This window comes from Rhinoraja longicauda, chromosome 29, assembly GCF_053455715.1.
Source record: "Rhinoraja longicauda isolate Sanriku21f chromosome 29, sRhiLon1.1, whole genome shotgun sequence".
NCBI lineage: Eukaryota > Metazoa > Chordata > Chondrichthyes > Rajiformes > Arhynchobatidae > Rhinoraja > Rhinoraja longicauda.
The window spans coordinates 6,372,197-6,388,591 of NC_135981.1; the positions used below are offsets into that span (position 1 = coordinate 6,372,197).

At 47.6% G+C, this 16,395-nt stretch overlaps 1 protein-coding gene across 2 annotated transcripts in view; it reads right to left on the minus strand.

Moving 5' to 3' along the window:
* LOC144607733 (oxysterol-binding protein-related protein 7-like) overlaps positions 1–16,395 on the minus strand; it is an 88,858-nt gene that overhangs the window by 63,212 nt on the left and 9,251 nt on the right. The gene's annotated exons all lie outside the window — the stretch shown is intronic.

Sequence of the window (16,395 nt, forward strand, 5' to 3'; positions counted from 1 at the left end):
CTTAGTGTAAATTGGCCCTTGTGCGTGTAGGGTTGTGTTATTGTGCAGGGATCGCTGGTCGGTACGGACACGGTGGGCCAAAGGGCCTGTTTCCATGATGTATCTTTAAACTAAACTAAAAAAAATGTGTAGGAAGGAACTGCAGATGCTGGTTGAAACTAAAGATGGACGCAAAATGCTGGAGGAACTCATCGGGTCAGACAGCATCTCTGGAGAAAAGGAATAGGCGACGTTTCGGGCCGAGACCCTTCTTCAGACCGACGTTTCGTCTCAACCCGAAACGTCACCTATTCCTTTTCTCCCAAAGAAGCTCTCTCACCCGCTGAGTTACTCCAGCTTTTCTGTGTCTACCTTCATCAGAACGGCCGCATTTCCCCCACAAAGCATGAAAAAGCAACTGCACAGGTGCGTGCTGTAACATAGACAATAGACAACAGGTGCAGGAGGAGGCCATTTAGCCCTTCGAGCCAGCACCGCCATTCAATGTGATCATGGTTGATCTTTCACAATCAGTACCCCGTTCCTGCCTTCTCCCCGTACCCCCTGACTCCACTATCCTTGTATCCGGTATGGTACAGGAACAGGCCCTTTGGCCCACAATGTTCTCTGCCTGCACGTGATCCATATACACGTGCCTATCCAAAAGCCTCTTAAACGCCACTAATGTATCTGCCTCCACCACCACCACCCCTGGCAATGGGTCCCAGGCACCCATGACTCGGTTAAAAAAAAAACTTAACACGTACATCTCCTTTAAACTTCCACAGACAGAACCAATGCACATCACGCAGTGACCATCAGCAAAGGATCAGAGAATGGCTAAATGGCCTTGAAGGCTGAATGACTTGCTTCCTCTCTTCATTATTCCGCTCATTCCCAAGGCTTTTGTTGTGACCTCAAGCGCAAAGGACGATCAAACGCCATGTGATAATATCGACACAGCCTTCCTGAGCTTTTACCTTACTGCCATCAATGTAGAAAACAATTAAGTATCTCAATATGCACAGATTGACTACAGAAACAGCCAAATAACCACGGCACAACTCCTTGTGGCATTTATTCACAAAGTGCTGGAGTAACTCAACAGGTCGGGCAGCATCTCGGGAAAGAAGGAATGGGTGACGTTTCGGGTCGAGACCCTTCTTCAGTCTGAAGAAGGGTCTCGACCCGAAACGTCACCCATTCCTTCTCTCCCGAGATGCTGCCCGACCTGTTGAGTTACTCCAGCACTTTGTGAATAAATACTTTCGATTTGTACCAGCATCTGCAGTTATTTTCTTATACTCCTTGTGGCATCTTGTGCTGATCAGTAGAGTTAATTCATAAGTGATAGGAGTAGAATTAAGTTATCATGAAACTAGAACTAGAATCTAGGTTTGAAGGCGTGTGAAAAGGATGGGAGATTCTCACGAAGACTGCATCTTATTAGCAACACCAGAACCCTTCAGAAATTCATGGGTCCTTGGAGCAGACAATGGCCATTCGATCCATTGAGTCTACTCCGCCATTCAATCATGGCAGATCTATCTTTATTTCTCAACCCCATTCTCCTGCCTTCTCCCCAAATCTCCCAACATCCTTACCAATCATTTCACTGCTTTGTTCCCATGCCACACATTTTCATTGAAGGTAGGCACAAAATGCTGGAGACACTCAGCGGGACAGGCAACATCTCTGGAGAGAAGGAATGGTCGCGACCCAAAACGTCACCCATTCCTTCTCTCCAGAGATGCTGCCTGTCCCACCGAGTTACTCCAGCATTTTGTGCCTATCCTCGGAGTAAACCAGCATCTCCTCCCTACGCATATTTTCATTTCTCCATTATCGCATTTGAACTTCCGATTCCCAGTTTTTGGAGGGAGCGATCCAAATTATCCCACTCCTTCCCCATCGACTGTGCAATGAGAGTATATATCAAATTCTCTTTTTAAAATATTTTATTAAATCTTCTTCCAACTTGCAGACAATGCAGTCGAGAGTCATAGAGTCATAGTGATACAGCGTGGAAACAGACCCTTCAGCCCAACTTGCACACATCGGCCAATATGTCCCAGAAACACGAGCCCCACCTGCCCATGTTTGGCCCATATCCCTCCAAACCTACCTTATCCATGTGGGGGGAGTCTAGAACCAGGGGTCACAGTGTAAGAATAATGGGTAGGCTATGTAGGACCGAGATGAGGAAAACCCATTTACACCCAGAAAGTTGTGAACCTGTGGAATTCTCTGCCACAAAAGGCAGTGGAGGCCAATTCACTATACATTGTCAAGAGACAGTTAGATATAGCTCTTTGGGCTAAGGGAATCAAGGGATATGGGGAGAAAGCAGGAACAAGGTACTGATGTTGGATGTAAGAAAATAACTGCAGATGCTGGTACAAATCGAAGGTATTTATTTCACAAAATGATGGAGTAACTCAGCAGGTCAGGCAGCATCTCAGGAGAGAAGGAATGGGTGACGTTTCGGGTCGAGACCCTTCTTCAGTCTGAAGAAGCGAAACGTCATCCATTCCTTCTCTCCTGAGATGCTGCCTGACCTGCTGAGTTACTCCAGCATTTTGTGTGAAATAAATACTGATGCTGGATGATCAGCCATTATCATAATGAATGGCGGTGCTGGCTCAAAGGTCCGAATGGCCTCCTCCTGCACCTATTTTCTATATTTCCGCCTTCAGGTCACTCTAAAACGTAGCACGTTAACAACGTTAGTCACCCACTGCTGGCATCTCAGGGTGGGATGCGCTAAGAGCGAGTGTGTGAACACAGGGTGCTGCTTATCTCATGCGGTGTAGGAAGGAACTGCAGATGCTGGTTAATACACAAAGTGCTGGAGTAACTCAGCGGGTCAGGCAGCGTCTCTGGAGGAAAGGAACTGGTGATGTTTCGGGTCAGGCGGAGTGAAGAAGGGTCTCGACCAGAAACGTCCCCCATCTCTCACTTCCTGTGGTTTTGTGCCAAAGAGAAACTTCACCACAAGTTGGCGAGTGCAGATCTCCCCCACTGCACGTTCCAGCTAATGGTTCCCTCCCTGTTTCCAGCTGTATAGCAGATGGTGCAGGAGTTGTCACCAGTCCTCCAGAGCTGGGCAGTTATCAGGAAACTGCCACAACAGATGCTAGCTGCTTGTCACCGCACGGAAATCTATCAACAAACAAGGCACGACGGAGCTGGATGCTCCTCCTTTGTTACTTAGGCTGCCTTTGATTTGCATCAACTATAATCCTTCAACTGCCTCAGAAGGCAGTGGAGGCCAATTCTCTGAAATGCATTCAAAAGAGAGCTAGATAGTGCTCTTAAGGTTAGCAGAGTCAGGGGGTATGGGGAGAAGGCAGGAACGGGGTACTGATTGAGAATGATCAGCCATGATCACATTGAATGGCGGTGCTGGCTCGAAGGGCTGAATGGCCTCCTCCTGCACCCATTGTCTATTGTCTAACTGATAAGATCATAAGTGATAGGAGCAGAATTAGGCCATTCGGCCCATCAAGTCTACTCCGCCATTCGATCATGGCTGATCTATCCCTCCCTCCTAACCCCATTCTCCTGCCTTCTCCCCATAACCCCTGACACCCGCACTATCTATCTCTGCCTTAAATATATCCACTGACTTGGCCTCCGCAGCCTTCTATGGCAATGAATTCCACAGATTCACCGCCCTCTGACTAAAGAAGTTCCTCCTCACCCCCTTCCTAAAGGCACGTCCTTCAATTCTGAGGCTGTGTCCTCTAATCCTAGACTCTCCCACGAGTGGAACCATCCTCCCCACATCCACTCTATCCAAGCCTTTCACTATTCTGTACGTTTCAATGAGGTCCCCCCCTCATTCGTCTAAACTCCAGCGAGTACAGGCCCAGTGCCGTCAAACACTCTTTGATTATGTTATCATAGGCTCATCATAACTCCCTCCAATTTCTGCCTTTTGTTTTGCAGGGAATGTTTAAGAGTATAGGTTGCTTACAGATGCACACTCTAACCACAGCAACGTTGACCCTGCCCAGTTCTGGTGGGTCTTTTGTTTGGAAGAACAGGAGGAGGAGGAGGGGAGATACGATAGGACTTTATTCATCCCATGAGGGAAATTGCTCTGCCAACGGTCATAAAACACAAAATACATGAAACATGAAATTAAAGTGACAAGTGGAAAAGATCAGGGGTGTGCAAAGATTAGGGGGGAGGGAGTCAGTCTACCCCATGACAGAAGGAGGAGGAGTTGCACAGTTTGATAGCCACAGGGAAGAAGGATCTCCTGTGGCGTTCTGGCCTGCATCTTGGTGGAACCAGTCTGTTGCTGAAGGTGCTCCTCAGGTTGAGACAGGCCGCATGCAAAACAAAATGCGGCCGCATGCAAAACATGGCAGACGTGCAGGGAAAGACAAGTGAATGGGAACGATATACAAAGCAGGGAACAGTAATCCGTAATCTGCAATCTGTATCTGGCACTCTGCTCCTCCCATTGCACTCGAGCTTGACAGTGTATTTATGTACAGTATTATCTGATCTGACACAAGGCATGGAATACAAAGCTTTTCATTGTACCTCGGTATTTGCGGCAATACGAAAAAGGGCAGCGCATTGGCGCAGCGGTAGAGTTGCTGCCCAAACAGCGCCAGAGACCCCGGTTCAATCCTGACTACGGGCGCTGTCTGTACAGAGTTTATGCATTCTCCCCGTAACTGAGTGGGTTTACTTCGGGTGCTCTGGTTTCCTCCCACGCTCCAAAGGTCTTACAGGTTGGTAGGTTAATTGGCTGAGTTTAGTTTTATTACAGTTTAGTGACACAGTGTGGAAACAGACCCTTCAGCCCATCGAGCCCACGCCGACCAGTGATCCCTGCACAGTTGTTGTTGTTGCTCGTCCTTCGGGTTCGAAGATGACCGTGACTTCACTTTCAGTTGGAGGATTGGTGACTGTGGGTCCGGAGGTGACTGGTGAGGCCAATCCGGGCCCGGAAGGCACGCCCACACGTAGGACACAAGTGGATGGGTGCTGCAGTGGAAGTGGAGGTAGCCCGGGCCTTGCGCGCGGTGCGTTCCCTCTGGGCCTCTGCAGTGCGTCTGTTCTCAGCTGCACGGGCTCCTGTGGTGAGCTTGCTACGCCAGGTTGGACGGTCCAGAGCAAGAGTTTGGGGTTTTTATCGCCTCTCCCAGGAGATCACACGGTTCTTTTGGGTGGGAAGAAGGGCGATAGTGGGAAGGGGGTTGGGGTAGGATCAGCTCGAGGGGCCGGTTGGCCTACTCCTGCTCCTATTTTCTTGTGCACTTGTGTAAGAGACTCCCAAGTGCTGAGGTTGATGTCCAAGTCTTTGAGGGACACTTTGAGGCAGTCCTTAAGCCGTTTCTTCTGTCCTCTTGCCCTGACACAGTTCTCCATACAGAAGCTGTTTTGGCAGTCGACTCTCGGGCATTCTGACGACATGGCCTGCCCAGTTACACTATCCTACACACACTAGGGGTCATTGACAATTAACCTACAAACCGCCTGTGATGTGGGTTGGGGGAAACCGGAGATCTCGGAGAAAACCCACGCAGGTCACAGGGGGAACGTACAAACTCCGTACAGACAAGCACCCATGGTCAGGATCAAACTCGAGTCTCCGGTGCTGTAAGGCAGCACCACTACCGGGCCACCACATGGCTTTGGTTAGAAACTGTAAACTGTCCCTAGTGTGTAGGATAGTTAGTTTACGGGATGATCGCTGGTCGGCGCGGACCCGGTGGGCCGAAGGGCCTGTATCCAATGCTGTGCCTCTAAACTAAACCAACAAGTCTAAACCTAAATGACATGCATTCATAGCATGCCTCCCATAACCTTGATATGGGCCTTCAAATGCCTCTGTTGCAACCGATCAAAGCACAAGACCCCCAACGCACGGTGGCCTCAAAGAGTCTCTGTGGTGTTGCTCGAGGGATAAGCATTAGCCAGGATGCCACTGAGAACGCCCTTCACTGGCTTCCTGACCAGTGCTTTGTTTTTAAGCACCTGCCTCCAGAGAGAGACGAGCTCCCTCGGCACTTACATGGCCTCTGATCTCACATCAAAGACGAGCGAGCTTGAAGGTGAAAGGGGACAACGTTTAGAGGAGATGTGCTGAGCAGCTTTTATTTTAAAAGACACATTAGAGTGTTGGGTGCCTGGAATGTTCCGGTGGGGGTGGTGCTGGAGGCAGACACAATAGTGGTCTTCTTCTTGCGTTTGAGGCAGCAGAAGTTATGAAGCTGCATCTGCTTCCTCTGTTTGTTGTCGTTCGCCTGACTGCGGTCAGCTGACAGGGCTCACCACGGGGAGGTGTTTACGAGGCTTTTAGACAGGCACGTGGATGTGCAGGAAATGAAGAGATATCGATCACCTGGAGCAGGCAGAGGAGTTTAAAGCAGTCACATTCGGCATAGCTACTGTGGGTCCGCACTGACTACAATGTCTACACTAGCCCTGCCTGCCTGTCTTTGGCCCATATCCCTCTAAACCTATCCTATCCTATCCTAAAAACGTAGCTTTACTAGGTTAATTCCCGGAATGGCGGGACTGTCATATGTTGAAAGACTGGACCGACTAGGCTTGTATACTCTGGAATTTAGAAGGATGAGAGGGGATCTTATCGAAACGTATAAGATTATTAAGGGGTTGGACACGTTAGAGGCAGGAAACATGTTCCCAATGTTGGGGGAGTCCAGAACAAGGGGCCACAGTTTAAGAATAAGGGGTAGGCCATTTAGAACTGAGATGAGGAAAAACTTCTTCAGTCAGAGAGTTGTGAATCTGTGGAATTCTCTGCCTCAGATGGCAGTGGAGGCCAATTCTCTGAATGCATTCAAGAGAGAGCTGGATAGAGCTCTTAAGGATAGCGGAGTCAGGGGGTATGGGGAGAAGGCAGGAACGGGGTACTGATTGAGAATGATCAGCCATGATCACATTGAATGGCGGTGCTGGCTCGAAGGGCCGAATGGCCTCCTCCAGCACCTATTGTCTATTATCCATGTACTTGTCCAAATGTGTTTTAGACGTTTTGATAATACCTCAACTACCTCCTCTGGCAGCTTGCCCCATACACCAACCACCCTTTGTGTAAAAAGGTTGCCCCTCAGGTTCCTATTAAATCTCCCCCCCCCCCCCCCCCCACACACTTTAAACCTGCGTCCTCTGGTTTTTGATTCACCTACTCTGGGTAAAAGACTGAGCGTTTACCCCATCTATTCCCCTTATGATCTCATTCACCTCTGTAAGAGACTTGAAAACTGGTGACTCTGTATACGGTCTCTATTCACAAAATGCTGGAGTAACTCAGCAGTTCAGGCAGCATCTCAGGAGAGAAGGAATGGGTGACATTTCGGGTCGAGACCCTTCTTCAGACTGATGTCAGGGGGGGGGGGGGGGGTGGGACAAAGGAAGGATATAGGTAGAGACAGGAAGATAGAGGGAGATCTGGGAAGGGGGAGGGGAACAGAGGGACAGAGGAACTATCTAAAGTTGGAGAAGTCGATGTTCATACCACTGGGCTGCAAGCTGCCCAGGCGAAATATGAGGAAATATGACCTGCTGAGTTACTCCAGCATTTTGTGAATAAATACCTTCGATTTGTACCAGCATCTGCAGTTATTGTCTTATACTACCTGTATACGGTCTCAGTGTACTACTGCTGCACACTTGTACTGTGTCTGAGATGCCTATCTAAGTGCTTATGTATAGTGGTACTTGTACACAAAAATGAATTGCACATGTGACAAATAAAGTTCCAAACCATGCCATCCTGCGCTCTAAGGAATAAAGTCCTAGCCTCTCCCTAATGCTCAGGCCCTCCAGACCTGACAACATCCTCGTACTGCTCTAAGCTCCACCACCCTGATCTCCAAGCTGATGGAACACTGGCTCGCTGGATCTCCACCAGCCCCGAGCAACTGCAAGGAGCCATTTACTGTGAACTCCACAGAAGAATGTAGGCTGCAGAGAAAATCCCGGCAGTGCAGTCAACCTACATGAAGAATTTGATTAATTATAGACTTTATCTGGGACAATAACAGGGAGCTCCTCTTTCAGAAAGGCAAGGAAGGCAAAGACGATTTTCTGAAAACAGAGTGGGAGGCACATCGACAGGAAAGTTAACCCACAGAATCTGTCCAAGAAATGCCTCGAAAACCAACGAGTTTATGGTTCAATTCAACGGAACAGTGCAGAGATCAGCAGGAGCATCAGACTACTTTGACTGAAAGGACAAGCGCGTTTACTGATTCCACACACAAACGTCAGCGCAGGATGACGAAGAAAGGCGCAATCACTTCTCAAGCCAAGTCTTCGAGCCCCAAGCTCACAGGCCCATTCATGGCAGTCGAGGCACTGCTTCAGAAGCAGCGTTGCCCAGCCCAACAGAATCCACCCCATGTCCAATCTCCAGACACACATGGTGCACTCTCCCCAGAGGCTGCTTCCAGTAATGAGGGGCTGCACTCAGGAGGATAAAAGGAAGGATATTCTTGCTATTTAGGGCGTGCAGCGTAGGTTTACTAGGTTAATTCCCGGAATGGCGGGACTATCATATGTTGAAAGACTGGAGCGACTAGGCTTGTATACACTGGAATTTAGAAGGATGAGAGGAGATCTTATCGAAACGTATAAGATTATTAAGGGGTTGGACACGTTAGAGGCAGGAAACATGTTCCCAATGTTGGGGGAGTCCAGAACCAGGGGCCATAGCTTACAAAAAAGGGGTAGGCCATTTAGAACTGAGATGAGGAAAAACTTCTTCAGTCAGAGAGTTGTGAATCTGTGGAATTCTCTGCCTCAGAAGGCAGTGGAGGCCAATTCTCTGAATGCATTCAAGAGAGAGCTGGATAGAGCTCTTAAGGATAGCGGAGTCAGGGGGTATGGGGAGAAGGCAGGAACGGGGTACTGATTGAGAATGATCAGCCATGATCACATTGAATGGCGGTGCTGGCTCGAAGGGCCGAATGGCCTCCTCCTGCACCTATTGGCTATTGTCCAAAAGCTCATTTAGTGCCAGTAATTCAGCCTCGATAATACAAGTCGCATTAACCAGGACCATGCACACTAATAATGTTGAACAAATGCATTTTGTACTAGTGTAAAATGTACTAGTCATTCTGCAAGCTAAAGGTGTTTAGGGGTGGCACAGCGGAAGAGGTGCTGCCTTGCTGCGCCAGAGACCCGGGTTCGATCCCAACTACGGGCGCTGCCTGTACGGAGTTTGCACGTACTCCCCGTGACCTGCGTGGGGTTTCTCCAGGTGCTCCTGTTCCCTCCCACATTCCAGAGACGTGCAGGTTTGTAAGTTAATTGGCTCCTGTGAATTGTCACCAGTTCTATCTTGTAAATTGTGTAGGATAGAACTAATGTATGGGTGACGGCTGGTCAGCGTGTACTTGTTGGGCCGAAGGTCCTGCCTTCCACGCTGTATCTCTAAACTAAACCAAAAAGGTATTACGCGTGGTATGGATTTGTGGGACAAGGGCAGAATGGCCTCCTCCTGCACCTGTTCTCTATGTTTCCATGTCTCTTAACATTCTAACACGAGGAGCGCACCCACTGAGGCAGAAACTTGAAACTTCATTGAACGAAAATTATGTTGGTGTAGTTTTTCTGGAAAGAAAATGGATAGGTGACATTTCAGGTCAGGACCCTTATTCTAGAAATCTACTATCTCTTATGACTTGACTGTATCTTGCATGATTTGCTATCTAGTATTTATCTAGTATTATTTGCATGCAAACAAAGCATTTCCCTGACAATAATGAACTAACACCAGCACCAAATGGGCAGCACGGTGGCGCGGCGGTAGAATTGCTGCCTTACAGCGGTTGCAACGCTGAAGGCCCAGGTTTAAACCTGCCTACATGTGCTGTCCGTATAGAGTTTGTATGTTCTCCCCATGGGTTTTCTCCAAGATCTTCAGTTTCCTCCCACGCTCCGAAGACGTACAGGTTTGTGGGTTAATTGGCTTGGTATAAGTGTAAATTATCCATAGTGTGCGTAGGATAGTGTTGGTGTGTGCGGGGGTCGCTGGTCGGCGCGGACCCGATGGGCCGAAGGACCTGTTTCCGCGCTGCATCTCTAAAACTAACAGACTAAAACTAAATGGCTGATGCTGCTGGATTGAACTGAGCTGATGAGACCAGACAGCAATGTAGCCACAGATCTGAAGACCTACATGCGAGAACCTCAAACCAAGCTGTTCCTTTACAGATGCGACACTGGCATCTACCCAACAACATGAAAAGTGAAACAAAAATAGAAAATGTTCTCAGAGCTTAGCAGGTCAAACCACAGCCTTGGAGAACGAAACAGAGCCAACTTTCAGGTCAGGGGTCCTTCATCAGAACTGGAAAGGAATGAACGCAACAAGTCCTGAGAGAGAAGATAGACACAAAAAGCTGGAGTAACTCAGCGGGTCAGGCAGCATCTCTGGAGAGAAGGACCTTTCAGGTCGAGACCCTTCTTCTGAAGTTACTCCAGCTCTTTGTGTCTATCTTCGGTTTAAACCGGCACCTGCACTTCCTTCTTACACAAGTCCTGAGAGAGAGCGGGAGAGGCAGAGAGGAAAGAGGGAACGCCTGCGTGTAGATATCAGGGTAAAAGTCACTTAAAAACAGACGGTTAGAGATAAGCAGAAAACAGAAACTATTTGAAACCTCGAGGGTGTGGCTACAACTGGTGAAAGTGAGAGCAAAGGCAGCCCGTCACTCCCCCATTCCCACCTTCCTGGATATCAAGTATTCCTTCAAGGAATTGGACTTGCAATCTATCTTATAGAAACGTATACAATTATAAAAGGACTGGACAAGCTAGATGCAGGAAAAATGTTCCCCAATCTATCTTATAGAATGTTCTATCTTATAGAATTCTATCTTATGTTCTATCTTAGAACATATAGAATTGCAACCATTAGAACCTATAGATATGTTCTATAAGATATGTATCTATATGTTCTATAAGATATGTATCTTATATGTTCTATAAGATATGTATATAAGAACATCTTATATGTTCTATAAGATATGTATCTTATAACCTATAAGATATGTTCTATCTTAGAACATATAGATTGCAACCATTAGAACTATTATAGAATGTTCTATCTTATAGAATTCTATCTTATAGAATTTTATCTTATAAAATGTTCCCCAATCTATCTTATAGAAACGTATAAAATTATAAAGGGACTGGACAAGCTAGATGCAGGAAAAATGTTCCCAATGTTGGGCGAGTCCAGAACCAGGGGTCACACAGTCTTAGAATAAAGGGGAGGCCATTTAAATCTGAGGTGAGAAGCAACTCTTTCACCCAGAGAGCTGTGAATTTGTGGAATTCTCAGCCACAGAGGGCAGTGGAGGCCAATTCACTGGATGGATTTAAGAGAGAGTTAGATAGAGTTCTAGGGGCCAGTGGAATCAAGGGATATGGGGAGAAGGCAGGCACGGGTTACTGATTGTGGACGATCAGCCATGATCACAAGGAATGGCAGTGCTGGCTCGAAGGGCCAAATGGCCTCCTCCTGCACAAATTTTCTATGTTTTTACCTCTTCACATTCAGTGCTCACATTGTAATCTCTACACTTACAGAAACCAATGGAGATGGGGGTAACTGCTCTGCTGAACTGTGCCGCTCAGTCTGATATGATGACCCTCAACATCCAAATCGATGGTCATTTTTATTATACATCCCACTTAATCTGACCCCTGAATCCAGACTCCTACATCATCTCAACAAGCCCAACGTAAACTCAAAGAACCCACCCCTGTCTGGGTTTGTTGCTGCCGTTGGGACTAATAATGCATTTAAGAGTTCCAGGTAACCTTCATTTCACCCATTTCTCTCCATATAGGTGGCTCTGCCTTTGCTTCAAAATCTTTATTCTCTCCAGTCTCCAGAAACTTGTTGCCCATCTCTCTGGTTCTGATGGAAGACCCTTGACCTGACGCATTAATTGTCTTTCCCTCCACACGAATGCTGCCTTCAGTCTCTGAAGAAGGGTCCCCCACCCGAAACGTGTTTCCTGCCTCTAACGTGTCCAACCCCTTAATAATCTTACACGTTCCGATAAGATCCCCTCTCATCCTTCTCCGATACTCCCATAGGTTTGGGGGGGAAACAGGAGGTCTCTGAAGAAACGAAGCACACAGAGGGAAAACCTGCAAACTCCACACAGTCAGCATCGGATTCATGATATAATCTAGGTTGTGGTGCTGTGAGGCAGCAGTTCTACCAGCTGAACCATTGTGTTGCCAGTTACTTCAATAAAAAGTCGGCCAACGTTGCTTTAAAATAGAGGGGAAAGAAATCAAGATGCATTAAAATAACATCCCTCGCAACAAATGGAGACGGCGCTGACAGCTCTAAAGTTATTCAGATGTGATCATTTGCATTTAATTTTGTTTTCCGTGCAGTCAGTTGCACAGATATGCAACTGTTCCGGGATTATCTGCTTGTTGTCACATTAGTGCTTGCAAGACCACGTTGTAAGAAAATCGCTGCATTTCCTACAAAGTATACGTGTCTACATGTCAAAATCTGAGTCTGCTTATTGTCACGTGGACCCGAGGTAAAGCTTTTGTTGCGTGCTAACCAGTCAAGACAACACGTGATTACAATGGAACCATCCACAGAGTACAAAGACGCGACAAACGGAATAACATTGAATAACGTTTAGCGCAAGATAAAGTCCGGTAAAGTCCGATCAAAGATAGACCGAGGGTCTCCAATGAGGTAGATAGTTGCTCTCCAGTTGTTGATAGAATGGATTAGTTGCCCGATTACAGCTGGGAAAAACTGCCCCTGAATGCACAGAGTATTTTACCCAGAGTTGGGGAATCAAGAACTAGAGGACATAGGGGGACATAAGACGAGGGGAGGAATATTTAATAGGAACCCGAGGGGCAACTTTTTCTACACATAGGGTGGTGGGTAATCGGGACAAGCTGCAAAATACGGTACTTGAGGCATATACTATCACAACATTTAAAAGGTATTTGGACAGATAGAAACATAGAAAATAGGTGCAGGAGTAGGCCATTCGGCCCTTCGAGCCTGCACCGCCATTCAATATGATCATGGCTGATCATTCAGCTCAGTAGCCTGTACCTGCCTTCTCTCCATACCCCCTGATCCCTTTAGCAAAAAGGGCCACATCTAACTCCCTCTTAAATATAGCCAATGAACTGGCCTCAACTACCTTCTGTGGCAGAGAATTCCACAGACTCACCACTCTCTGTGTGAAGAAATGTTTTCTCATCTCGGTCCTAAAAGACTTCCCCCTTATCCTTAAGCTGTGACCCCTGGTTCTGGACTCCCCCAACAACGGGAACAATCTTCCCGCATCTAGCCTCTCCAACCCCTTAAGAATTTTATATGTTTCTATAAGATCCCCCCTCAGTCTTCTAAATTCCAGCGAATACAAGCCCAGTCTATCTAGTCTTTCCTCATATGTAAGTCCCGCCATCCCAGGGATCAATCTGGAATACATGGATAGGAAAAGTTTAGAGGGATCTGGATAAATATAGGCAGGTGGGACTAGTGTAGAGGGGACGCCTTGATCGGAATGGGCAAGTTGGGCCGAAGGGCCTGTTTCCATACTGTATGAGTCCAAGTACATGAATGAGTTTAAAGCATTTTGGAACATCTGTGAAACGTCTTGCTGGAATGTAAGCTTGTATCGCCGTCTATATCTCTCGATTCCCCTGACTCTCAGTCTGAAGAAGGGTCTCGACCCGAGACGTCACCTATTCCTTTTCCTCACAGATGCCGTCTGAGCGGCTGAGTTACTCCAGCACTTTGTGTCTAACTCTTATCCAGAGCTGCGGTCCCAGCTTCAGGTGTTCTTGGGGGAAACTTCATACTCATCAGTGCTACAAAAAAACATGTTGACAGTCTCATGCAAAGCAGGCAGAAAGCTCAGCCCAATCAGTACCAGCATGAAATGTCTGAAATCCTTTCTGCGAACTGAAACCAAGCCTTTGGCCGGGAACAATTACGCCATTTATTGCACAAACCAACTCTACTGAAGGTCAGCGTTCTGCAGGGCCACCGAACACCATATCACATTCGTGAGTTGCGTACTTTCTGGTGAACTTGACACCCACGCGAGGACAAGCCAGTGCTGACAGGCTGGGAACAAGTCAGTATACAGACGCAAACTATGCAACTGCTGAAAGACAGGGCAACCAAGTTCAATCCAGTCATCGAAGACAGACACAAAATGCTGGAGTAACTCGGCAGCAAGCTGCCTGACCGACCCGCTGAGTTACTCTGGCATTTTGTGTCCATCTTCGGTGTAAACCAGCACCTGCAGTTCCTACTCAATCCAGTCCTCTCCCGATTCTACACAACACATTCGGTCTGGGTTACCCGACCGCTTAGGAGATGTTCCTGACGAGGATGTTGCCAGGACTCGAGGTTCTGAACCACAGGGAGAGGTTGAGTAGGAGTGGACTCTAATCCTTGGAGCGCAGGAGGATGAGGGGGTGATCTTATCGAGGTTATCAAAATCCTGAGGGGAATGGATCGAGTAGACGCACAGAGTCTCGTGCTCAGAGTGGGGGAATCAAGAACCAGAGGACATAGGTTTAAGGTGAAGGGGAAAACATTTAATAGGAATCCGAGGGGTAGTTTTTTCACACAAAGGGTGGTGGGTGTGTGGAACGAGCTGCCAGAGGAGGTAGTTGAAGCAGTGCTTAAGAAACAATTGGGCAGGTACATGGGCAGGACAGGTTTGGAAGGAGATGGGCCTAATGCTGGCAGGTGGGATTAGTGTAGATAGTACACGTTGGTCGGTGTGGGCAAGTTGGACCGAAGGGCCTGTTTCCACGCTGTGCGACTCGAAGGGAACCTGGTCATAATTTACTACACAACCACAGGATGCTTCAGTGAAATACCAAAGGCTGGGCCCTATGAGGAGAAATTGCACAGGGCGTGGGTAAACTCTGGCATAATCTGCAAGGTGAACAAACAAACCATGGGTCCAAAACAAAAACTGGTGAAAACCAATAGTCAAGGTTTGATCAGTAACCTAGATCACACCTGGGTAGAGTGGATGTGGAGAGGCTGTTTCAAGGACCGGAGAAGAGTCCAGGACCTGAGGGCACAGCCTCAGAATAAAAAATGATGCACCTTTGAAATGGAGGAATGAATAGGAATACCAGAAGGTGGTGAATCTGTGGAATTTATTGTCACAGACAGCAGAGAGGGATTTTCAAAGCAGAGATTGATAGGCTCTTGATTAGTAAGGGTGTCAAAGGGTATTTGAAGAAACTGCAGGTGCTGTTTCAACCAAAGGTAGATACAAAATGCTGGAGTAACTCAGCGGGACAGGCAGCATCTCTGGAAAGAAGGAATGGGTGACGTTTCGGGTCGGGACCCTTCTCCAGACTCGCATTTCTTCGGACAGAAGGAGTGTCTTGACCCGAAACGTCACCCATTCCTTCTCTCCAGAGATGCTGCCTGTCCCACTGAGTTACTCCAGCATTATGTGTCTATCTTCATGTCAAAGGGGACTATGTATTGTCTTCCTGCTGACTGGTTAGCACGCAACAAAAGCTTTTCACTGCACCTCGGCACATTTAACAATAAATGGTTGAAGAAAGGGGTTGAGAGGGATAATAATATATTCCTTTATTCGTCCCACACCGGGAAAATAGATCAGCCATGATTAAATGGCAAAACAGACTTGATGGGCCAAGTGGCCTGATACTGCTCGTATATCTTTTGGCAACATGTTAAAAACAGAATAAACCTACTGCTTCTTTAAGATACTTTTTGATAGGCATGGAATGGATAAAAGCAGGCAGTTAAGAGTTGGGCCTGGCAACACGTTTGGCCCTGATGTTGTGGGCCGAAGGGCCTGTTCCTCTGCTGTACTATGTTCTAAGGTGCAGGTCTCTTTCTGATACTCTTTCCCCGCTTGTGAAAAAGGCCGGGGGGGGGGGGGGGGGGGGGGGAGAAGAGGCATAAACTTAGGAGCAACAGCTAGGACAAGTAAACGGACTGCACACGACCAAACAGTGAACACAAAAACACACACACACCTAAGCCCTTGACCCACTTTCACAGCCTCAACAAGGATACGCCTGCCAGGAACCTGTTACAACTCCCTTGGGTGCAGCATCCACGTCGTCTGTGGCCACGACTTGTGGCAAAGGCAGTCCTCCTGTGTTGTGTGTGTGTGTGCAAGTGTAACGGAAAATAGGTGCAGGAGTAGGCCATTCCGCCCTTCGAGCCAGCACCGTCATTCAATATGATCACGGCTGATCATCCAAAAGCAGTACCCCGTTCCTGCTTTCTCCCCCATATCCCTTGATTCCGTTCGCCCTAAGAGCTAAATCTAACTCTCCCTTGAATACATTGTGTGTGTGTGTGTGTGTGTGTGGGGTGTGTGTGTGTGGGGTGTGTGTGGT